Genomic DNA, 26,724 nt, shown 5'->3' on the forward strand with positions numbered 1-26,724 from the left:
TCGCATAGTGCTTTGAATATAGTAAGTGCTCAAAGTTATCAATTGGAAGAAAAAATATTTTTATCCTTCGACTCTTTATTTCTTTAGAAGAAAATTTACTTTTTGTCCAGCTCAATTCCTGGGTCAGTGTAGGGCATAGTGGGAGCACTTCGTGAACTCTGGCTTCCTCAGAAGTGGTGAAGACCACAAACTATCAGTTTGGGGAAACTCCACAATCTCTCTACAGGCATCACGAGAATAAAGATTCCTCGTACTTTTTTAATCAGTGCTAATTATTCGTTATATTATTATGGGTATTCAAAATAATATACAGATGGCCCTCTCCGAAGAATTACAAAGGATTGCCTAGGCCCTTTTGGTTATCCAGGTGTTTTCTATTTTTTTTCCACTGCCAGGGTGACTTGTGTTAAATCTGGAAAGACAGATAACTTACCAAATGCAGAGCAACTCCTGAATGCATTGATGACGACAGTAAGGTAATGATTTCTTAACTTCCTTTGCTTACTGATACTTTCCTGAATAGTTTCAGTAAAGGAGCTAGCATACCAGGGAAGATTTTCTGCAGCAGATAAACACCGAGTATATTCTACATTCTGAATCAGTGTTGGTGTTGTTGGTCAATGATTCAGGAGGAAGAAATAATTCTCCCTTCTGCTATCTAAAAATCTAAAGTTTGGAGGAACGGAGATAGCACTTTTTAAACCCGGTCAAAATCGTACAACTTGTAAGTGGCAGAGTTGGAATGTGAATCCATGCCCATCTGATTTTAGAAATGGACAATGTTGGCCGTGCTGCCCACACATAACCCTCTCCTACCAACATCTTCACCATTCTACCACTCCTTTTTTCCAACAGGCAGCCCTTGCTGACCACAGGTAAAAGTATGCATTTTGCCATCAGGGAAAACACAAAGGGCATGGATGGGCCCTAAGCTTCTAAGGACAGTCATCAGCCCTGAAAAATCCTCTAAATTACTATATTGACTACTCCTAACCATGAAAAAAGAAATAAATGTAATATTTTTCATTGATATCATTGTTCCATTAATCCAAGCTGTCAAATTATAAAATGATTTTTCCAGGAGAGTGAGTCCAGCATTATCTTCAGTTACTGGACCAGTGGTCGTGAGTCCTCAGTGGTCTGAATGGATTAAGAAAAGAGCATCAAGATGGAGACTTTCTGCCATCATGTTTTGTCATTCATGTCTAATTGGATTCATTTTATTTTCAAGTGGCTGATTACACCTATAATTATTTCCAAAGTTATTTGCATCCTCAATATAATGTAGTTAACTTGTAATTTATTTTTACATCCATAAAACTAGTTCCAAAATTGTCTTTATTGAAATATATAATTAACATGACACAAACTTGTTAATCCACTTCACCCATTATGCATGTTTGTAGCTTGATTGTAGTCTTTCAGGAAAAGAAAACTTTTTTTAACTTTGTACGAGATGGAATATGTAAATCCCCAAACAACTGCCTTTGTTCTTCACTGCTGGAACATGATTCCCTCCCCAGTTTCCTGTGATAGGAAAACAAAAAGGGATCAAACATGTGGTGTTTTGTTTTTGTTAACAGTATTAGGTCATCAGCTCTTCCTTATTTCACATATTCATACTTGGAAAAGGATGTAATTAATTATCTATTCCTAATGCTTTCTTCAAGAAGCTTCTAGAAATAGAGACTTGAGACTCTTAGAGAAATGGAAGCAGCAAGAGGAAGTTAACATTTATATGCATGGGCCATAAGAAATATATCCTTCTTTATTTCAAATTGGCAACAAAACAAGGAGAATAAGAATGTGTATATATGTAGACCACATACTGTTTTATTTAATTTATACAGAACATAGCATATCATATGCATCTCTGCTTAATATTTTAAACCTCTAATTATTTAGAATTGAAACATTCCAGAATGTAAATGTCCAAAAGGTTAGTTTTCTCCCAGCTCTCACCAATGATTCATTATCTGGAACAACTGCAAAATCTGTGTAGATCTCAGCCTAAGATCTATTTATACTACACAAACACACACACACCCCCCTATATATATATTATATACATGATGCATGTTAAATGTAATATATATGATTTATACCTAATATTAGTGATAACTCAGTTAAAATATTTAGTTAACCATAATACTGCATTTACTAAGCATTCTAGAGAACAGAATTTGGCTTCTAATAATGTTCTTCAAATTTAAATTATATTTTACTATAAGATTTATGGTATCTCTCACTTGACCAGCAGAAAACTTGAATAAGTGGGTACTTCTGTTTTAACCCAACAGACCATAAAAAACTCCTATATATGAAAGACAGGGATTGGGAAAATGGCTGGTTCGTTTGCTTGTTTGTCTGAATCTTGGATTCTTTACCTCACCTCTGTACAGAGAGGATTTGAGAAGACTGAACGATTAAAACAAAAAAGGTAAAAGGCTAAATAAAATTATAGCCCTAGAAATATATCTAAGAATAGATATTTAAGGGCACATTGGGATAAATATCACAAATATGGGAGCTCTAAATGTCTTTGTAGTTTAATGGTCAAATTTTAATTCCTTGTAGCATTCTCATTGTATTTTGTTTTTTTGTTTGTTTTGTTTTGTTTTTTGTCGGCAGCGGAAGCAACAAGAGATGAAATGTTACATCTTTTTTATAATAAGGAAAATATTGTTGTGTACTTTCCAACACCCCAATCTTGAAAGAATTTTGTTCTCTGAGTTTTAAATTGGTAAAATCCATAGCAGTGTGATCTGTCAGTTGTGACAGAAATAATATATATATATATATATATGTGTGTGTATATATATGTGTGTATATATATATGCCATTGAAGCTGGCAGTTTTATCTAGCACTGTCCTGGAAAGAAAAAGAAAAATTTGTTCTTGAATGAAAAAGCAATGCATGTTTTCTGGCTGGAATAATGTACTGAGTCCTAGGTTCTGTAAGAAATTTCTCTTTAAATTATTCATCCCTCTTGGCTCTGCTTCTTATGTTTCCTCAGCAAATCTAAATACGGCAGGAAAAGCAGACCCCAGATGGAGGACACTGGCATTCCAGATTACGAGTCAGACTCTGAGGAGCTTGATAAGAGTGAGTCAGCCTCCCTGAGTCTGATCAACTTGGGAACTCTGACGACCCTGTGATAATTTTAGTAGAAAGACATATTTCCTGCCCCTGGAGACATCCAACCCCATCCTCACCATCCACAAGTATTCTTATCATTAGAGAAAAAGAAACAAATCACTTCAGGCAAGACTGTCTTTTCTAGTGCAGATTCTGTAAGAAATTTATCAGGTAAGATTTTGCATCGGATATTCTGGCCTAAGTAGTAGATGACACCTGGAAACACAGGCAGAGGGCAGGTGGTTTTTATAGTATCCTTTGATCAGAACTGAGGGCTGCCATTAGAGCCTGGAGAAAAATACTTCAAAATAAGGCCAAGATAATGTGTTCCAAGTGGTACCATGTTTTCAGTGATCTGGACTAACACATAAATGAAACTTTGAGTGCCTAGGGAATTGCCTTCCAAAAATCCTCCAGATGGTCACTTCCTCAAGAAGAGAACCTAGAGGCAACCCAGGATTACATTCTCTATGAAGAGTCCAGAGTCTATAAGGAGAATTTAGTCTAGAGGAAGGGCCTGAGATCCTTATCCTGAGTTTGTTGGTTGAAGGAGCGTCCTATACTTTGGGATTTGGGAAAGGGGAAACTTACTCAATTTCAGATCCCTGTTTGGAAATAAAGAATCCTAACCAAGACCCTGGCCTCAAAGGTGAACTGCTCAGCTTCTACAGAGAGTGACTCAATAGACAAACTAATGGAAAAGTAGAAATTTTTTTCTAACAGTTGTATTTATTCTCTTGTAGCAAACAAGCAAATGGCTGACTCCGCCTCTGAAGATCACCACTGTGATGAGTTTTACCTGGGAAGCTTCTGGAGCAGAAGTTGCCATGAGCATCTGTTTCACTGTGCCTATGGAGACACAGCAAGGAAACGTGTTAAAGGATATTAATTTAGATGAATAAAATGTATTTAGTTGAATAAATATTCTAATTTTATATTGAAATTATTTTTATATGATTGTGTTTGATGCACTGATTTCATCAAGCAATCTCACTAGTTACTATGAACAAGCCACATTTTATTATAATGGCAGTGGACATTATAAATGAATATAAAATTCTTCCAAGTCTCTTACAGCCTTTATTTGATGATGCCCTTTGTTCAGTAGAAATGTGGTTGCTCCTGAGGGATTTAACAACATGATAACTAATGTCTTAGAAAGGTGAAAGTAATTTAAAATTATTTTATTATATAGTTCAGTTATGTTTATTATAACTATGATAAAATGCTGACAAGAATAAAATGTCAAATCACCCATAATCACAACACCCAAAGATAATATTTTGGCATGTAACTTTATCCTCCAGTTTATAAAAAATATATTTTGTAAAATATATCAAGAAAGAAAGAGAGCTTGTTGGTTTCCAGGAGTAATGGAGAGCAACGCAGCCCCCAAAGCTGGCTGTCTGATACTGACTAGCTAAGTGAACTGGCACACATTGTTCAACTTCTCTATGCCTTCACTGTCTCATCTCTAAAACAGATGCACATTGTCTGGTAGAAATGGTGTCTATCCCCAGATCCCATCTCACCAGACCAAGTATTAAGTAACTGATAAAAGGAATAAAATGTTAGTATCTCTCTAGTGCCTATTTTCTTCTTATTTATCCTACTTGTATTATTTCTCACTTCCTTTCATTCCTCCTTGTCTCCTGGATTTTTAAAATATAAATCAATTAACTAAATTTACTTTCTAATAATCAGCCATAAAACTTTGTGTAGCCCAAACTCTTTTTGCATTTAATGTAAGTTTTAACTCTCTTTTCAGGAAAAAAAAATTAATAGTGTATGGAATAATACAAGCAGGTATCTGGATAATATTTCAGGCCATTCATAGCCCATACTCAATTCCCTAAAGAAGCTAGAACCCCTATTCTGGCTTGCTTTCTTTCCTCTGTTCTCTATTTGGATTTTCTTGTCTGATACTCCTCTCAATAACGCATTAGAACCTTTCCTCTTCAGGGCCCAAGGGAGAGCTTTCCCCTTGGTCCTCTCAAGTTTCCATGAAAAAGCAACTTGCAAAAGGTAGATTAATTGGAGAAAAGGCTTACAAATGTATTTAATGTGCATACACAGGAGCCTTCAGAATAGACACCCAAAGATACAGAAGAAATTGTTCATTTTATGCTTAGGTTAAACGAAGTGTGGATGATTGTGTAGAAATATGATTGGACAGGAAGGGTATGACCTCATGCTAACAGATCGAGTGAGGAAAGCCAGCAAGGCCTGTCTGTATTCTTCTTGGCCCCTTCAAGCATGTGTTTCTTCTTTCTAGGTATGAGTCAGGACCCTCTCTGGAATGGAGGTCTTATGACCTACAGTCAAACAAGGTATATCAGATAAATTATGGCCAGTTTTTACACAGAAAGATGTGGAGAGGGAGTTAAAGTAATATTTTTAGGTTTTTATGACTGGTTTTGGGGAAAAGGGGTTCTGGTTTCTATGACCTGCCTTGTAGAAAAGGGATTCTAGTTTCTACGATAGTCCTCCAGGGAGAGTGGGACTAGGAAACAACAGGGCAAGAGGTCAGATAAAAACTTTTGCTTCTGAGGCTCCTTCTGAAGCCTTCATTTGGGGGTATTGTTTTCTGAGTCCCAACACCCCTCAGTCCACTGGTAGAACAGACTTTCCATTTGCTTCTGCAGCTTACGGTCAGCAGTTATGGGGCTAGTGGACAGGGATAGGGGTGTGGTGTTTGATATGGGAGAGAAAGGGGAATACACATCACTCAGTTGCTTCTTACAACCTGCTGGACCTGCAGATGACCAGTTCTATGTACAGTCAGTGCTAAATGTGACAAAAACACTTGTGACTCCCAAACATGTGGGGAAATGAAGAGAAAAAGATATAGTATAAAAGAACGAGAGAACAGTCTCAAAACTAGTAGAAGGTTCTGCATAATATGGGAAAGTCTTTGTGGGCTCTGGCTACCAGATGCTTGCTATTCAAAGATTTCATTACTGTGCAATTCATAGGCATCTAAAATACCAGGAAATATACTAATAGCATTTGCAGTCCATCCCAAACCAGGAAGATTTCAAGAGTGCTCCATGTGAGCTCAGCCTTTTGCTTTGTTCATAAAGCAACCTGATCGCTTGCCTAAGAGAGAAAATAGAATGCTTTTTAACCTTGCCTTGAAATTGTAAAATTTCTGTCATAAAAATAAGAAATAGTATATGAAGCCTTGGGGTCAGAACGCCCACTGGTTTTCAGGAGTTCTCAATAGAGTTATTAGGCTTTGAAGTAACAAGGTGAATGGAGATTATGGTTTCATACTAGTATTTGAATTTCCTGAGATTTGTTTGCTTGAGAAAGACATTTAAACATTCATTAAAAATGTTTAAAGAATTGAAAGAGCTGTTTTCTTGTTTGCAAATCCAGTTTTTAAAATAGAAACCTCTAAGATGGAATGGAACAGTCACTGAACTTAAAACTGCATTTTATATGTTTTTTTCTTACCTTATAAAAATACCAATCCCAGGATTCAATTTGTATAATTCTTCTGTTATACTCCAGTAACATCCTTAAATATTAGAAAATGTTTACTTTGTGGCAGAGAGGGAAGAAAAAGATAACAGATCCTCCACCACATGATAAACCATGATATTTTCCTCAGTTGTTAGTCACATTGTACTTTTGGCTATGCCCCAGAAACCACAACCCTCAATTACATTTGCTTTCAGACATGTGGAAGAAACACATGCTAAAGTAATTAACAAAATTATGACATTTACATTTTTCCCCTGTCAGTCCCTGTGATTCTTCAGCATATGATTCTATGTGAACCAAAACAATCATACATCAAGCTGACCACGTTTATCCCTATCTAGTGCTTTGAAAATGTCAAAAAGTAAAACAGAAGAAAACAGTTTTTTCATAGACTTAGCACACTCTACTCCCTGTTTGGCAACAAGAACCACATGTGATAATGGCGGAAAGGTAGCATCACGTCTTATCCCAAAGTCATTGCACTCTGCAGACAGCCAACTGAGTTTGATGACTAGTAGCTCTGAGCTGTCTCATTTGCCCTGCGTTTGCTGTTCCTCCTTCTCTGTTGATAGATTCTAGTGCTCATTAAATGGAACGTGTAGTACAACCTGAAACTAATGACCTTTAAGCAGAAAATGAAAGTAGAACATCAAATTTTCATAGTATCAGGAGATTTGTTGTAGCAATGGTAAGTGTATCTTCTAACTCTATCAGCCAATATGTAATAGAACATCTCAGAGAGCAGTAAGAGTGTTGTGCATTTGCTTATGGCCCTATAACCCAATTTACTTATAGGACTTTGATAATTGTTCACCATTGACTTCATATCTTCATAATCTCACAAGCATTCATTAATCATCTACTGTGGGCCAACCACGTAGACACTGCATGCGTAAAGATGAATAAGGCATGGCCTTTGCTCTCAGGAAGCTCACAAAACAGCGGGAATGACAGACGTATATGTTAATGATATTGCATAATGGGATAGAGTTATAACCAAGCTAGCTAAAACACTCTATGAAGCACAGATAAAGAGACTTCATCTGTGAGTCACAAAGGAAGTTGTGACCCTGACCACAGCCAAGAAATATGTCTTTAGTAATCATGCTATCTATCTTTTAGTTTGCCTTTCTAGATCTCCTCCCTACCTTTCTCCACCCTGTTCTTGACCCATGAAGCTGACCTCTAAGGACTGGACCAACAGGCTCTTTTGCCCTCTTGGCAAGAGATAAGAGGATTAGAGGAAGAGATTAAGCCATTTGTTCCCCTCTACTTCCCTGCCTAGTTTCCATGGACTGGTGGCATCTTTCTACCAAAGGCTATAGATCTTGTCAGAGCCCTTTCCACACAGCTCCCGTCTCCAGATTCCCAGTCCCACTCTTCCCTTCCCCTTTTCAGCCTAGGAGAAATAATGGTCCGTTGTTGGCTTCCTACACTCTGCCCACACCTAAATAGAAAAATGACCCTTTATTAAACTCTCTTCAGTTATCCAGTTTGAAAATTGTGTCTGCTTTTTGCCAGAACTCTGACTACTGCAGTAATCCTCTAGGAATTTAAGGTATTCAACAATTTCAGTGTTACTCATGGAGAATCCAGTTTGGGAGCGCAGAACTAGGGTCTCACCAGTCACCGAGCAAACCCATTACAAATGTCCTCAAAAGATACCCCTCCTAATAATTCCAGTCCTTACCCAGGAGAGCCACTTGACTCTAGAACAGGCCCTACCTCATCAATCCTGCCATAGGCAAGTTGAAGTAACAACAGAGTTCAGGACATGCTACACCAAAATATGGCACCCTAGCATGTGAGGAAACAGCAGAAGTAGGATATGGGAAGAATTCCACTTGTACCTTTTCCCCTGAAGTGGGCCATAAAACATCCCCTGAAAATAGGTCATAAAACTCTCATTCCAGAGGAGTCCTCTGTATTCCTGGAAAAAGGAATGTCACAGAGATATCAAGAAGCATTGGGACAAAGAGGCCTTCTTAATTTCCCCCCAGTTTACTACCATTAGATCATACTCTTTTGTTCTCTAATCATATCTCTCTGTATGACTGTCCATAAAAATATAGTTTTCCCTGTTTCTTTGGGTCTTTATTTCTGAAGGCTACCATGTCACATAAAATTTGTATTAAATAAATATATATGCTTTTCTCTTGTTAATCTGTCTTTTGTTATGGGGTCTCAGCCATAAACCTTGTGATGGGTGAGGAAAAACTACTACATTTTTTTCCTACACTAACACCCACCATTCTGCAGTGAGGTCAGGGAGTAGACAGAATTCTAAGAGACCTCCAAGCTTCCCAGCCCCTGACACACACACATTTTTCCCAGTAATTTAATCCATGCCAATCTAGTTGCTGCTATGAAAGAATTTTGGAGATGCGACTAGGGTCCCAAATAAGCTGTCTTTAAATTAGAACTATTATCTGGTGAGCCTGATATAATCTCATGAGCATTTAGAAGCCAGAGAGTTTTCTCCAGCTGATTGAAGGAGTGAAAGTCAGAAGTATATGCTCTGGCTGACCGGGAAGACCAGCAGGCATCCATACTGTGAACTGCCTATGGAGGCCACATAGTAAGGAACTGAGGGTGGGCTCTGGGAGCTGAGAGAGGTCCTTGGCCAACAACCAGCAAGAAAACAGGACCTCAGTCCTACAACTACACGGAAATGGATATGTCCAACAATCACTGATCTTAGCAGAGGACTCCAGTACTCAAATGAGAACCACAGCCCGAGCTGACTCCTTCATTCAGCCTGCTGAGACCCTGAGCAGAGAATTTGGCTATGTCATGCCAAGATTCTACCCAACAGAAACTATGAGATAATAAATTTGTGGTATTTTATAGCTACTAAGCTTGCAATAAATTGTCAAGCAGCAATAGGGAACTAATACAGGCAACAGGGTAGCTTTGCTTTGTTTTTGGGAAATGAATTAACTTAAATACACCTTTATTCAGAAAAATAAAACATGTTCCTCTCAATGAAAATACTTGGATATATTAATATATTATCCATTTATTTGTCTTATTATAGAATACTTAGTGTACTGCCTGATATTGAAAGAATCTAACAAATAGTTGCTGAATGAAATATATATAGGAATCATTTGGCATTTTCTTCATTCCTCAGATTACTAAATTCTAAAGCATCTATTATTTACTAGGCCCTGTGAATGACTGGATTACTCATTCCCATATCCACTGTCTTTCACTGGAAGAGGGTTATGCTTTCCCGTACCTTTGAAGAAAGGCTTGGCATGTGATTTACAGCAGCTAACAGTAAGCAGAAGCAATATGACCACCACCATGCAGAAGCCTTAAGAGTCCTTTTGTGCTTTGCCCCGCATTTTCCCTGCTCTCATCACTAGCATGTTTCCAGGTAGGGGATAATCTACCTGAGGTTTTGGGCCACAGTGATGCAGAGCAGAGCCCCAGTCAATCCACAACTGTGATGCAGTGTGACCAAGAAACAAACCTTTGCTGTTCCAAGGCATTGAGACATTGGGGTATTTTGGCACTATGGCATAATCTAGCCCATGTTAACTGATACAAACTCCAATAATACTGATGTCTTCAAGAGTTATTAAGAAGTATATGATCTCAGGCTGGGGGCGGTGGCTCACGCTTATAATCCCAGCACTTTGGGAGGCCCAGGCAGGCAGATCATGAGGTCTGGAGTTTGAGACCAGGCTGTCCAATATGGTGAAACCTCATCTTTACCAAAAATACAAAAATTAGCTGGGCATGGTGGTAGGCACCTGTAATCCCAGCTGCTCGGGAGGCTAAGGCAGAAGAATCACTTGAACCCGAGAGGTGGGGGTTTCAGTGAGCCGAGATCGTGCCACTGCATTCCAGCCTAGGTGACAGAGCTAGACTCTGTCCCTCCCACCAAAAAAGTATATGATCCCACTTATACGTAGAATCTTAAAAAGTCTAATACATAGAAGCAGAGAGCAGGACAGTGGTTACCAGGGGCAAGGAGGTGAGAAAAAAAGGAGAAATGTTGATCAAAGGGGAGAGTTCTTGGACCTCTGGAGATTCACTGAAAAATCAACTCACAAAAGGTAAATTGGAGAAAAGGCGTACAAATTTATTTAATGTGTATACCCGGGAGCCTTCAGAATGAAGTGCCAAAAATACAAGAAAAATTGTCAATTTGTATGCTTAGGTTAAACAAAGTATGAACAGCAGTGTGGAAATATAGTTGGACAAAAAGTTATGATCAAATGTTAATTAGATCCTTTTCTCTTGTGGGAAAACGCAGAAGGGCCTGTTTGTTTAGATTCTTCTTGGTCTCTCTTGAGTGTACATTCCTTCCTTTTTGGAGGTGGGGCAGGACTCTCTCTGGAATGGATGTCTTATGACCTCAACAAGATCGATAAAATGATCTCTTTATGGCCAGTTTTTACACAGAAAGGTGGAGGAAGGTTGAGTAATATTTTTAGGTTTCATGGCTGTCTTGGGGGGAAAAAAAGAGATTCTGGTTTCTGTGACCTGCGTGGGGGACAAGGGGGATGCTAGTTTCTATGGCTAGCCTTGGAGGAGAATGGGACTGAGACAGTGGGCAGAAGGTCGGAGAAAAACTTTTGCTTCTGAGGCCTTCATTTTGGGGTATTGTTTTGTGGCCCTAACACCCGGTAGTACTAGGTCAGGAGGCTGATCTTATTTTATGAAATATGGACCAATTGACATCTTAACATCAAAGACCTCATAATCTTGCTTTTCTCATTCAGTGTTTTAATACAATTCAATACAGACAGCCTGGTTTCTTTACATTGCCCTCAAAACTTCCACCTGAGTTCATTTATTTAATTTGTTTCTCTCATCTGGGATACCCTTCGTCTTTCTCCTTCATTTTAACAAAGCCTTTTTCCCAACCTCAAGTCCCTTGCATGTAACCCCCAGAGACTTTCTCTGCTCTGAATGCTCTGTGGTTGAATTGACAACTGCAGTCACAAAGCACAGAGTTATCTGCATCTACAACGTGCCAAGAGCTAGGGCTTGAAATAATGGCAGGACGATCCTTGCAAGGCTTCCCATGCTATCAGAGAGAATGAGATGGATATTTAAGAAAATAAATATCAATATATTCCATCAGCATATGCCACCTTGTCTCTATCCACAAAGCACCGTGGCATGACAGAGTGGTCTGTGTCACTCATTTGACACTTAGTATTTGTAAAAATACATACATGATGTCTTCCAACAAACACTGAGGTGTTAGTTGAGATGTGGTGATATAAAAAAGCCTCTCTTCAATAATATACAAGCTTTGTGAGGTCACACCGCTCTGTGACCCTTCTAGTTTCAAGATCAGTACATCACACACGGCCCCATGTCACAATGAAGAGTGCAGACTCTGGAGGCAGAAGTCCTCCGTCTGAATATAGCTGAGCCACATAGCCACTTACTATGTGTGTGTTCTCAAGCAAATTTCTCTGTGCCTGCGTTTTCTTATCTGTAAAATGGGGCAATAAATTTACCTACCTCATAGAGGATTCGAGAAAATCGAATGAGATAATGTAAGTAAAGCACTTTGCACACTGTTTGGCACATGGCAAGTCAATAAATGTTAAGATATTTTTGTATTATCTCAACATATCTAATGCAAGTGACTGGCAGTCCAATGATATAGTTTCACCGCCTCTAAGGAGTTAGGGGCGCAGCTGTAAGTAACACTTTCTGCATGATGGATCCTCTCTGAGTTAAGTAAAATAAAATAGAAATTTCATGCCTAAAATCTCGTCTTAAATATTATATTTTTAAAAGCTTCATTCCCTGTTGCCCGAGGGACCTATTGCAGGATTCGGGTATAAGCTATCCCCACTCTGACCAGTGGGCTGGAAACTTTCAACTGGACACATCTTCAGTCTTGGCTCTGCTGGCGTGAGCAAGGCAGGGTTAGGGACAGGACAACCACACATCCTGATTCGCCCAAGACCCTTACAGGTTAGGCTTGCTGTCCCAGTGGAACAAGCACTTCCACTTGTTTCTTAGACAAGTCTTGGTTTGGACAATAAATTACTCAGCCACCCTAGTTATAGAGTCTGCTCTTCTGTCCCCCATCAAAGAGCAGAGTGTAAAAGGGCTGAGTTTAAACCCAGCTTTGACACGGCTGCTCGTTAGCCACAGGTCTGCGGGCAATTGCTCAATTTGGCTGATTGGTAAATATCTTAGTCCATTCAGGCTGCCCCCCAAAACCACCATAGACTGAGTGGCTTATAAAAAACAGAAACTTATTTCTGATAGTTTTGGAAACTAGGAAGCCCAAAATCAACACGCCAGCAGATTCAGGGCTGGTGAGGGTCCACTTTCTGGTTTACAGATGACGTCTTCCAGCCATGTCCTCACATAGTGGAAGAGGAAAGGCTTTCTGGAGCCTCATTCATGAGGGCACTAATCCCATTCATGGGACCTCTGCCCTAATGGCCTAATCACCTCCCAAAGGTCCTACTGCCTAATACCGTAACATTGGTGATCAGATTTCAACATATGAATTTTGGGAAGACACAAAAATTCAGACCATAGCAGTAAACTTTGCTCATTAGTAAAACGAAAATAATGGTACCTACCTACCTCACATGGCTATGAAAATCACATAAATACACAAGTAGATGTCCATATATGTGAATTATTTTGCCTTTCCTCGCTACCCTGCATGCATGAACAGAAAGCAGTCCCAAAGGTGCCTGCTTTTGAAGTTACACTACATCAGCGGGGCGCCTGCTTTTGAGGTTAGGTTGCATCTGCAGGGCGCCTGCTTTTGAGGTTAGGCTGCATCTGCAGAGCGCCAGCACTGCCGGTGCAAGGTACGCGTGTTTCCCCAGGCAGTGGGGAGGGACAAGGCCTTCCTAGGGCTGTGTCCCAGAGCGCTCGGGGGAAAGAGAGAGACCCTATGGCTCCTGATTACAGGCTTTAGCTGTAATCATTCAATTACACCCTTTTATGTTCTATTTTACTGCATCTGAAAGAGGCAGGGATATCTGGATATCTAATAGCTACATTTACTGGGAGGTGAGCTACTAAAAATAGTCCCACAATCTGTGGGCGGGTTTCCAGGAAATGCTTGACTTGTTAGAGCGAACTGCAAAGAGTCTGTTAATCAAGCCCTTCATCTGAATCACTTGCCCAAGCTGCTTGCCCAGGGCTGGAGGCTTAGCGCTTGCTCATAGCAAGTGAGATAGTATAGCAGAATCTTAAAGGAATATAGGCAATTAAAGGGGATTTGATGATAAATACTGAAACATGTATGGGGATTGTACAGGAGTGACTTTAAGCCATTTTAAAGTATCACATCACTAAAACCACAAGGACCAAATGTAATTCATTATTTTAAGTCTCTCTGGATGAGATTTTCTCTAGAATTCCAAGTCTTTAATGATGATAATGTGTTTTCATTTGTGGATCCTCTCATACCTCAAGTTGGAGAGGCAGAGGGCCCATGCCCTTTTTAAAAATCAAAACTAAATACGATGAAGTCTTTTAACTTCACGGATGGATGCTACTGACCATATTTCAGAATATTTAACATAGAAGATACTCCAGTTTTCTTACAATTCTTACAAAGGGCAGAGACAAAGCCTGATTAGAATGAATTTGCGTTGTCAGAATTTTTGAGTGTGGCATTTTCCTTGAGTTTAAGTGCTATAGCAATAAATTCTGAATATAGTTTGATGCCACTAGTTTTTCTAACTTGAAGTCAATTATTAAAAGGTCAAAAATTATTAATATATTTTAAGGAAGAATACTGTGGAAATGAAAATACAACACACACATAATAAGCACCTTTTTTTAAAAAAAGTACTTAGCGTTAAAAAATAAATGATAAAAATACAAAATTGAATTACTAATTTATTTTGAACTTTAATAAAATAAATTAAAATACAATACCATTTGGAATTAAGGGCAATTAATCATCTGCTAGAAACAAAAAAAAATTAAGGTTTTTTAAAAAAATTAATTGAACCGTTAATTCAGGGTGCACTTTAAGACATCTTGTAAAGAATTTTTCATGCTCCATCTTTGACAAAACAAATGGTGGATTTAGGTAAAGGGATACAAATGGCAGTAAATCCGTAACAAATGTTTCATCAGGAGGAAATAAACACCTTTACATGTAGTAGACAACACTATTTTGAAGTGGGAATTGATTCCACCTTATACTTCAGTTTTGTTTCAAATTGTTTATTTCTGTTAAGAGATAGGAGGGAGTTCCCGACAAAAATCTTTCAATCGGCTGTCAATGAGTCACCTGTGGTCAGGTTCACAGACAAAAGACTTTTTATTGACTGAGCTGGGTCAGGTTTCCAGACTTTTCCTACCCTTTTTCATACCATGAAGACAAAACAAGGCAGAGGAGGCGTGCTGTGGGGCTGCCCGTCATCTCAAGTTTTTGAAATAGGGGCAGCCATCGAGAAAGTTGCTTCAAGGATGGGATCTTTTTCCGGGTTTGCTATGAACACTTTGATATTCTGGTTCAATCTTTGTATGTTCAGGGCACAGCATTCTCTTTCTGCAAGTGATGTCATATTTGGAGGCATAGTTGTAAGTGAACAGGGCCAAGCCCGGGACTGTTCTGTCTTTGTTCCAGTTCTGCCCTCAGTAGCCATGTGGCATTAGCCATGTCTTTCAACCTTCATATCTGTCAAATGATCGGTGATCAGGCCTCTTCTCAGGTCCCTTCCTACTAATTACTGATTCTATCTATATTTCCTGTTGTTTATAATCAATATATAATGTGTGTGTGTGTGTGTGTGTGTGTGTGTGTGTGTGTATAGTTTAGGTTAGAGAATTACTCATATATTGGTAAAAATTAAGAACTATATTATTTATAATAACGCAGTTTCAAAATTCAAAACAAACTTTTTACTTGATTCTTGGTCTTGTGCTAGTTTAAAAAATCACCTTTTACCAGGTTTTTTGAGGCTCCAGTCTTAATTTTAATCACAAAGAAAGTGGTAATTTGTTAGACCAAATAACAGAAAATAGTAAAAATAGTTTAAAAAAAAAATGTGAGGAGAAACAAAAGGCAGACCAGGGTCAAGAAAGTCATTTTTTTTTCTTAAGCAACATCATGATATGTGGTAAATAAGGAAGTGTGTTCATACACACTGTGTATGTGTGTATATGTAGAAAAGGAGGTGGTGGGTTGCTAAAGGAGAGTTGAAAAGATGATTAAAGGTCAGATGTCAACCATTTGGCTGTGGTTTTTATGTACCTTTTACATTTATTGCTCCCCCATAAAAGTAAAATGTGACTAGTTAAATAAGTGTTGCTAAAGCAGGATATTGAAGTTGTAATAATGGTAAAGCATTGCAAAGAAACCTTAGAAAAATTCAAGTCATTTCACATATTAATTTCTTAAAATTGATTTTTTTCTTTCATGTTTCTAAGAAAAAATTCACTTATAAATAATTAGGACTTCTACATTTAGAGCCTATATATATAGTGGCTTAAAAAAATCAGTTTGAAATAGAAAACTGTCCTCATATCCTTCGGTATGCAGAAGCTTTGCTTTGGAAGGGAAATCTGCGGCTGAGCATGCTGTGATTTTAGTTTTATGTTTTAAGTTATTGTAATAAAATACCAGACACTGATATTCACACAGTTTAAAAAATCAACCTAAGACCTTTGCTCACATCTGTCATACCTCTTCTCCTGGGGAAAGACAACGTGGCAGGGCCTTGCTTCAAGAGTCCAGAGAACTGGCTTCTTGTTCCTGGTCTACCACTTACTGAGCTGCTGCAAATTTGATCCTTTCTTAGTCTTCCTGGTTTCTAATTACCATGTCTGTAAAACAGGAATAAACAAACTTCACTAAAAACAGGGGACCTGATCAAATGTCTCTTGACTTCACTTAGGATCCAGTGAATGTGTCAACTCATGACTAAAAATGCACTGAAAGGGGGAAAAAAAAAGAAAAGCAAACCACTCCTGGCATTCTCTGAAGCAGTCAGCAGAGATTTCACTCTCTCACTCTCACTTTCCACCACATTCTGCTCCCTGTTTCTCCCCTATTCTCTCACCATCCCTGCCTAATTTACTGGGCTTATCAGTTAACACCAGTGGTCTACTGGCTGTGTCCTCCTGCCCCTCAACTCCCTCTCTCACACACCACTCACTCTTCCCGAAAACAGTTGAGATCATCATGTCCCTATCTCAAATCTTATGTTAGAAAATTCAGAATTGGTCTGCCACTGAAAGCCCTCCATAGTCCAGCTACAGTTTTCCTTTTTAGATCTACAGCTCTTCATTCACTGACCCACAGAAATTATTGGCTTCAAACAAGTGATATTATTAATTTGGCCTGGAATTACAGTGATCATATCCTGTTGCAGAATTTTTTCCCAAACCATCTCTCTGTCCCTCACATGCAATGAATTGGAGAGATTATCTTAGTTGGAGAGAACATCTCCAACTAAGATCATCTCAGCTATGCTTTAATTTCAGGTTCAAATCCTGCCACTGCTAAAGGTTCTCTTTCTCTCCTTCCTCTGAACTTCATTAATTAATCATGTCTTTATTATTCATCTGGCTTTTTTGCACTTACTCTTTTTGTTAATAGTTTTACTGCCCATAGACTCATGTTTCTTTCCCCAACTGGTCTATAAAGTCCTTGAAGGATGGACCCTAGGCTTGTCTTTCCCTGTCTCCCGCACATGTCGGCTATAGGACTTCCTGAGTAACATAAAAACAAAGATAAAAATGTGTCTATGTTATGCTTACATTTAAAATGAAATTGCCCATTACTATGAGTATTCCTTATTCCTTGACTAGAACTGTCATCACATGAACTATATACTCACTTGGTAAAGTGTGAAATGTACAGAAAACGGAACATGCTTGCATTATTTATTCTTAAATGTCAACAGCCTCTCAAGTTCTTACATTTGAAAAGATCAATGGCAAATGATAAGCAAAATTATTAAAGTGTTTTTTCAATATCTTTTAAATACATAAAATAGAATTCTAATATTTAGTCGCAGCATTTATTATAATTACTTTCAGTACCAAAAATTGAACACCTTCCCCTTATCTTATTTTGCCTTGGAACCAGTGTTCCAGAAAAAAAAAAAAAAAAAAGATAATGATTATGTCATAGCCAAAATATTCTTCCTGGTGATTCAGAATTAAAATGTACTACTTGCAATCTTTTATATCACTAACACCCGGAAAAGCATAAGACAAAGCCTAAGTGGTTTTAAGAATGACATTATTCAGATATGATTATTGTTGGAAATGGTCACAACTTGAGCTAATTGAAAACGGTAAGGGCTAGTTTTCATATTACCTTAATTTTCCCCATAATAAGGGGGAAGTCCTATTTCAAAGAAGTCTAAAGGTCTCTTATATTATAGAAATTAGGTTGCATGCCTAGATCATGCTTTGCTATAATTCACCTTGTTTTTACATTATGTTTTATGACCTTCAAGGGGAAAAAATAGAAAACTGTAATGAGAAACTAGAAAGGTTGAAAATGTAGGTGATTTTCCTGGCTTGTTCTCCAGTGATTTTCTGGTTGTGTACCCAAGGCCTTTAAAACTATCTAATGGAGAACATTGTCTTTATCTGAGGCTTCTTGCTAAAGAAACCACAGGGAGGGCTCCTCAGCCTCCCTTGGTGTCCCTAGCTGGAATTATCACTCTTTCTTTAAACCCAGCAGTGCTTATGCCTCTCAAAATCCCATCCTTAGAGATGGGCAACGAAGATGCCTGTGGAATTCTCCCTCCTGTATTAGTTTAAAAAGCACGTTTGCCAGATTTTCTTTAGGCTTCTTAATCATTATTGCTTTTGCATTAACATTTCTTAACGAGCTTCCACTTCATTTGTCTTTTGACACCGTCAAGTTCTGCTCCTTTGAGGCCTAAAGCTGCACTTGGAAATTTCCCAGCAGGTGCATCTTGAGCCCAGGCTGGCAGACAGCACCTGTGGAACAGTCTTTCGAGCCAAGTGCCAACAGGAACTTAGAAATTCCACATCTCAGCCCTGAAGGTATATGCGCCTGCATGGAGTGCTGGAAATGTTAGGGGCTCTCATGAAGAAGGACTGACTTCTGTGTAGAGAGATAATCCTTAAATACAGCTACCTAACATCATGCTAATTCCTCTCTTCTGATGTCACTGTCTGGAAATATCCTCAAGTCATCTTCTATGTTCCCCAAATCTCTTAAGAAGGAGGCAGGAAGTTCTTCAGACCAATTGTATAAGTTTTGGTTTAAAAGCTTGATTTTCTAGGGAGTAGTTATGAACACAAAACATGTATTTCATATTTAAGAGGCATTTGCTCTAGATAAGTTTTTGGAAACCATTTAATTTAGACCAAAATCACTTTCAGACTTTGCCATGAAGAGTCCCATTGGTGTTTGTTTAGTGATTTCCATGTGTAAATGTGGCTGTTCTGTTAGTTGTCCTCATCCTGTAATCTGCCCGGATGAGTCACTCTTAATAAGTGGCTCTCCAATGATCAGCTCCACAGTTTTCACAGTGGTTTCACAGGCCCTAAAAATGACCCCATAGGAAAAGAAGACTCTGTATGGGCTACCTCCCCCAACTGAGGAATTCACAGAACCTGTTAGCTTATTAAAGTTTTGACAATTTCAGCAGTGCAGAAATGTGATTGGCTTTGTGTAACAGTGCTTCCAAACTTATTTGGCCATGAAACTGAAAATGTGGATTCTGATTTTCATCCAGAAAAACTGATATTTCTCAGAACACAATTTGGTAAATGCTGGGTTAAGCATCTTGCCTTACCAAAAAAAAAAAAAAAAAAAAAAAAAAAAAAAAAGGAAAGACATGAAGTTGTTTTCAACACAAAATATAACAAATAAATAACTATTCTATTTTTATCCTACAATCATTTTCCATTGTCTAACCACAGATTTCTCACTATTGTTTCAGATGGTGTGATCTCAGGTACTCTAAGTATACATGGTTCATTTTAGTCCAGTTTTGAGGAATGTGTGTTTAAAATGTGACTTTAAAAAATGTGTCTGGGTACTGGGAGCAGTGACTCACGCCTGTAATCCCAGCACTTTGGGAGGCCTAGGCGGGCAGATCATGAGGTCAGGAGATCGAGACCATCCTGGTTCACACGGTGAAACCCCGTCTCTACTAAAAATACAAAAAAATTAGCCGGGCGTGGTGGTGGGCGCCTGTAGTCCCAGGGAGGCAGAGCTTGCAGTGAATCGAGATAGCACCACTGCACTCCAGCCTGGGTGACAGAGCGAGACTCCGTCTCAAAAAAAAAAAAAAACCAAAATGTGTCTGGGGATTCCATATGCTGTCTGGAACTGAGAAGGGAGGCAAACAACTTGGGCTTCCACACACACACCCACATACTCTGTCTCATTTCAGCTTTTTGCTACATTGATAGTGGGGCAACGGGACAGATAGCCAGGATAAGTTTCTTAAACATCAGTGGAATTTCTAATGAGATGATTGAAACTACACACTACTAAATATTTAAGGCTTAAAAAATGATTAGAAAATAGGATCATCTACACAAAAACTGTGAGGGTGGAATTTCTAATTTTAAAAAAGACAATCAAAAGGAAGAACTCCAGGCTCAGTGGTACTTTCTTCATTAATGTATTCTGGAATAATAATAACTTCTAGTTATATAAGGCATAGGACAGAAAACACACAATGCTAATGATCTGAGTGCCTCAAAAACACTAAATGAAAGGTGGAAACTCTCCTCTGAAGGGACTGCAGAAGACAGAGAAGAAGAAGGAGCTGAGTGGTCCCCAGATCCATGATCTTGTATGTTCACCAATGTCAACCTATGCCAGAAAATGATGGGTCGTTCCTCTGCAATGTAGCAATGACCCTAAAATCCCCTGGTCTATTTGAATTCTCAATAAACTTATCTCTTTTATAGCCAGTTACTTTTTCAACACTAAGGTTTTATTTTCAGAGGGTAAACTGTGGAGGAGTCAGAGAGAAACCACAGGATACATTTTTTTTAAATCATAGTTTACACGCTACCTTATCCCAAAACTGTATTGCCCCTCTAGTTGCCCACGAGCCTACTATGAACCTGGACCGAAGCATGGGTTCCCGAAATCAGGCCTTATTTATTTGCTTTGCAAGGAGAAATAATGGTGAAGTTTGGCTTGTGAGTTTCATTTCTTTCTTCCCTCCTTGCACTTACTGACATTTTGTTATGTGGGCATTCCTGACACCCAGACTGCTTTCTCAGGCGATCACAATCCAACCATTAGCCTAATTGCCATGCCAGGATAGTGTCTGATACTCCACAGAGTGCAGCAACAGAAAGAAGTGCAGGGCCAAAGGGAGCAGAACCGAAACACAGAGAAAGGGCATCTGGGGAGTGTTGGGTAAGAAAACGCCTAGAAACCGCTGATTTGATTTGGGTCACGCCCATGGTATATAACAAGGAGGGAATACGTTTTAAATAATACAAACAAATCTCATAACTTAAAAAAAGAGAAAGGCCATAAATGAGATAGACTTTTCTTTGAGCCCTATTTCATATGAACTTAAGAAATAAAAAGGATGGAGCCTCATGGAAAGGGATGGCCCACATAAGTGGGTGGAGTATTATACCCTTCAGTGCTTACCATGACTGCCTGAGGAAGCAGAAAAGTGGCTTGCTTGGAACTGCAGGAAGTCAGATTCTTCCATAAATATGAGAGACAGGCCTGGGGTCTCAAGTCTGCAAGGTAGCAATGTGGGTTAAAATACGAAGCAAAAGTCTAGATTTATACAGAGTAGTAAAGTGTAATAATTAGATTGGTCAATATTTATTTGGTGCTTTACATTTTAAAAATATCCTCCACCTTCATTGCCTCATTTGATCCTCAGAACCCCACCATGAGGGGGGTTCTATACGAAATTCATTCAAAATTGTCTAGGGGAATCTTTGCTTTAAATATCCTAAACCATTTCTATTAGATTCACTTGAATTGTAGCCCCAAGTCAAGCATTGTAAGACCCAATCTCTAGGAGCTAGTTTGATTCTCATACCTGAAACTCCCATAGGAAACCTTTGTCAGACTCTATGTCCCAATTTTGCATTCATAAAATCTTTTCTCATTTCACAGTTGAGAGTACGAGAGCCCAGAGACATCAGACTTTTTGCCCAAAATAACGTGCCCTGAAATACAAACAGAGGTCTTTTGATTCTGGAGCTATCTTTTGTCCCTTGTACCATGCTTTCTCTTATGGCACGCCTGCAGATTCTGTTTGGGTATAGTGGAAGTTCCTGGTACAAGGCCTTACTCTCTGAGAGTAACCACAGAATATGTGCTGAATTAGTTAAAATGAAGTAAAGCTTTCAGCAGTTTCTCAGGGCCCTACTTGAGTCATCTGTAAGGTCAGAAATGAGGCACTCCTACATTGCCTAAGTCTATGGGCCTGAAATGGAGTTCAGCAGGCACTTAAAACACCACCTGGTGAGAAAAGTAAGAATTTCCTTAAATATTGAACTAAATGTTCCCTGGCTTATGGTATCATGATGCAGACATGGTGAGGCTAACAATTAAAGTAATAACCCAAATTTGCCCTCCCCACACATATCCCAGTGAAGCCCCTGTAAAGTCTCCCCAGGACATTTCTGGGAGTCTGAGGAGCTGTCTTAGGTGTGCCCCTTCAATGGCCGTGAGCTCTAAGGCTTTCCTTCTTCACCAACACACCAGTCTGCCACCACTGCTCATAGAGCCTTCAGTGCCACCTGAAACAGAGCTTGACACACCCAACACTTCCAGCCATAGTGTACTAGGGCACACTGTCCTCCCCACAGAGGCAAGGAGATCATTCGGCTCCACACTGTCACACTGAGTCACTGCAGATCCCTTTATCCCTGCCTCTCATGATCTCACAGAGACCTTCCAGCTTTTCCTGTCTCACCCCAATGCCTTCGTTCATGTACCCTAGACAACAGGGAGGTTAAGGAAACACATCACCACATGAAAACTCCATTGTGAAAATCTCTACCGTCCCGTTAAGCAAGGCTGGTGGCCCACCAACTTCTCAACCTCATTAGACAAACCCAGATATGTCTCAGTGTTCTCTAGGCCCAGGCTGGATCCTCCCTCCTGGATCCTCAAACAGTTGCAAATGCAGTGGCTGAGGCTAAAGTTCTCTCACTCTCTGAGCCACAGATTGCTAATTGAGGTATCCATTCCCTTGTTGCTCCACTTTAAGCCTGACCTTGATATTCATCTTACCCACAATTCTCTGAAAATATTGAGCACTGTGCTGTAAGTTATTCTCTGCCCCAGGTAGGAACTTCCTCCAGAGAGGGACCTGCCCTTCATCACAGGGCTCTAAACTGCTCCAGGCCCCACTCTCAACCAGTACTTCCAAAATTTGGAGTGCATTCAGAGAGATGTTAAAGGACAATTAAATACTTAAAGTACTGAGAATATTGGAGGAAAACAAAAGGCTCTGGGGTCACTGGCAGCATCCTACAAGAGAAGGAACATGAGTTTTATAATCAGAGAGACCTACATTTAAATCCCAGATTTATCTTAACAGTTGTGTGACCATGAGCATTTACTTTGCTTTTCTGAGTTCCAGTTTTCTCACTTCTGAGATGAAAATTAAATGTACTTATTGATTCCCCATGTTGCCTAATATCTAATGAGAGATATTAGAAACAATGGGAATTTTTTATGTGTGTATAATAGAAGCCCATTTATTCTTGCTCATGATTAAAGGAACATTGACTTTAGAAGTTTGGAAAATAGGGGAACTAAAATTCTTGCATTATAGAAATAACAGAGAAAATGCTCTACCCTCCACCCAAACATAAGCCTGTCACTATGTGGGAACCCCTGAACTGAAATATCTCTCAGGGTCTCAAAATACAGAAATGTTACGATTGGTCTAATCAACTGTCCTACACCAAATAGTTCCTCCCCTCCACCTTCTAGTAGCTTCAACATGTGAATCCATGTGAAAATATAGAATGATCTTGCATTTTCGGATAATGTTTAACAATTTTAAGATTAGCAAATAAATTCAATTTCAGATTAGCAAGCAAAGTTTTAAATTAAGCATAGGCCAAGCACGGGGGCTCATGCTTGTAATCCTAGCACTTTGGAAGACTAAGGCGGGCAGATCATGAGGTAAGGAGTTCAAGACCAACCTGGCCAACATAGTGAAACCCTGTCTCTACTAAAAATAAAAATAAAAAAATTAGCCAGGCATGGTGGTGCACTCCCGTAATTCCAGCTACTAGGGAGGCAGAGGCAGGAGAATCACTTGAATCCAGGAAGCAGAAGTTGCAATGAGCTGAGATCATGCCACCACACTCCAGCCTGGGTGACAGAGCAAGACTCCATTTCAAATAAAATAAAATAAAATAAAAATTAACAAGCATTTCTTTCTGTATTCTGAATTTAAGTCTACCTTATTTTTACCACTATAGGACAGAGGAAAAAAGACTATACATGTGTATGTATGTGTGTACGTATGTTATGCATGCGTGTGTGTACATATATACATACATGCATATATATATACACACACAGATACATATGTGATACACATACGTGTCCATAGGTGTGTGTCCTGGTAGCCACAGTTTATATTAAAAAAGAAAGAAAATTCCATTATAGTTGATCAGTACTTTTCGTGAGCTTTCCTTTGAAGTAAATGGCTTTGTTGCACAAACTCACTTCTCGATTTATTCTCAAGGTACACCTTGTATATGAAAGATCATACAAAAGAAAAGAAACTCTCAGAAAAATGAAACGATATTCTTGCTATAGGAATAAAATTGTGCTTGAATTATTTTTTATTATTTTATAATTATATATATTGAACAAATAAAAATACAAATTAAATATTTTATATTTCATATTTGCTTGAATTATTATTGTATTATAGGTAAATAAATATAACAAATTATATTATAGAGAATGAATAATATTGGAAACCGGCAAATTGTCCTGAGTTTTGATAAGTTAATAAGATGCACATTGGCGGTCATCTTAAGATGCTGCCTGCTGTTAGAATAAATGAATTAGACATCCCTCAGAGGCCTCCAGCACTTCTCCACCCTTTACCCTGGGAGGATCAGCTGAAGCGACGTGCCAGGAGAAACACACACTGGATGTGCTCCGAAGTTCCCTCTGTACACTAAGCACTTCACTATTTGGGGGTCATAGACCTCTTCAAGCTAGGATAAGTATGCTAGGTATAAATAAATATGATTTAAGGTATACATGGCATTGATTCTACTCCAAACTCATAAATTGTATATATTTTTTTTCTCTCCATAAAGGAGAGACTAACCAGTTTCAGACACAGGTTTTAAGGAAGAAGTGAGGTTTTCTTTTCTAAAGGTCTTCAACACTATGGTGGTTATGATATAAATTTTAAACTGAACATTGAAAGAATTCATAATCCATAAAATGCCCGTGGCGTTTCCAGGAACACTTTTAAATTGCGACAGTAAAAGTTGAATATGTATTTACGCTTTTCTCAGGGGACTATTCTCCCTTGTTAACTAGACTGAGAAACGACAATAAAGTATTCAGCTGCCTAGTGAAGTCCTTCTGATAAAGAATTCAGCTATAACAGCTACTCGACCAGCCAATGTCTTATTCAGGGACAACGTTAGAAACTCTCAGCCCACAAATCATTGATAAAAATTTATCTACTAAAGAATTGCAAATGAATGAAAATGGAAACATCTCAAATTTGTCTAAATAATCAGACGAGGGTTTCATTGTCTTTTTCAGTGGAGAAGCTTTTATTAACCAACTCCCTTTGTTCAGCATTTACTTTGCATTCTCTCAAGTCATGAGATTTCTCTTTTGGAAATGTTATTAGTTTAGACCAAAAGAGTCCTGGTAGTGCTGCTTGAAGATTTCATAACCATCTGAAAGAGCCCATGTAGCTTTGAAAGGCAGCTCTTAGAAGAGGGCTGGGCATCTTACTAAAGAGCTGTGAAGAAAGGCCCACAGTACCTTCCAAAAACTTGCCTGATAAACCGTAGTAAATCAGGACTCAATGCAGAATTATGTTGATCTTAGTTAATACCAAGAGCACAAATACTGAAAATCACCAGATAACCTCAAAATATTGCTTGAATAATTGGTTTTGAGTTTCTCTCTTTCCAAGATTTTCTTAGAGCTGCTAAACATTCTAATAAAATAAAAGTAACATAATAAAATAATCCAAGTGGTTAAGTTGAGCTTCTCTTCATGTCTGAATTACTAAAAGGAAAAAGAGGACCACGTATGTTAAAAGGAGAATAAAGGAACTAGATAATCTGTATCTGAAATCAAGCTATGAATAATTTGAAAAAGATGAAGGTAAAACTGAACATAGGACCAGGAATGATTTTTTTTTTCTTATACAAATCCTAATATTCAATGATGTAAAAACACCGTATCCTACAGTTCATTATTTTAAAATTTAAAGTCTGTGTTAGTTAATTGTTGCTAATTGAATGGAGGTCAACTTTTGATCTCACAGTACTTTGTGGAAAAAAAAAAAAAAAGATAAATATTTAGTTCCAGTATATTCACAAAACCATTCATTCCAGCCTCCCTACAACTCCTGTGGTTTTACATATTTTGGTAAATGTGAGTGAACACTTCCCTAATCACTTTTACTCACAGTCATCGCTCTGTGCTTCTGAAGCCATCAGTTCTGAAGTTATCCTTTTTTTGACACTTTGCACACATAGTTACTCTGTAATTTTTCTTATAAATTGTTTCTGTTGGGGTACCGTGGCTCACGCCTGTAATACCAACACTTTGGGAGGCCAAGCCAAGACAGGCAGGTCACTCGAGGTCAGGAGTTCGAGACCATCTTGGCAAACATGGTGAAACTCTATCTCTACTAAAAATACAAATATCAGCCAGGTGTGTTGGCACATGCCTGTAATCCCAAGAACCTGAGAGGCTGAGGCAGGAGAATCTCTGGAATTCGGGAGGCGGAGGTTGCAGTGAGCCTCTGAGATCCCACCACCGCCCTCCCCCGTGGCTGACAGGGTGAGACCCCATCTCAAAACAAAACAAAACAAAACAAAAACATTGTTTAATTTTCCTTGTATATATATATACATCATGCTTTCCTAAATATCATTCAAGCTTTTCAAGATCAAAAGTAAAG

At 38.7% G+C, this 26,724-nt stretch overlaps 2 long non-coding RNA genes across 2 annotated transcripts in view; both read right to left on the bottom strand.

Moving 5' to 3' along the window:
- LOC105499719 (uncharacterized) overlaps nt 1-26,724 on the bottom strand; it is a 91,972-nt gene that overhangs the window by 7,512 nt on the left and 57,736 nt on the right. Inside the window, exons 2-3 of the long non-coding RNA XR_011623307.1 lie at nt 21,213-21,307; nt 16,281-16,420 (exon numbers count right to left, since the gene is read on the bottom strand). This is a non-coding gene — a long non-coding RNA (uncharacterized lncRNA). The remainder of the gene's footprint in view (nt 1-16,280; nt 16,421-21,212; nt 21,308-26,724) is intronic.
- On the bottom strand, nt 1,322-13,368 carry LOC105499718 (uncharacterized). The gene is made up of 3 exons (XR_011623305.1): nt 13,208-13,368; nt 3,939-3,988; nt 1,322-1,527 (listed from the first exon to the last, which is right to left on the bottom strand). It is a non-coding gene; the product is annotated as an uncharacterized lncRNA (long non-coding RNA).

Source organism: Macaca nemestrina, chromosome 5 (assembly GCF_043159975.1).
Source record: "Macaca nemestrina isolate mMacNem1 chromosome 5, mMacNem.hap1, whole genome shotgun sequence".
Lineage (NCBI taxonomy): Eukaryota > Metazoa > Chordata > Mammalia > Primates > Cercopithecidae > Macaca > Macaca nemestrina.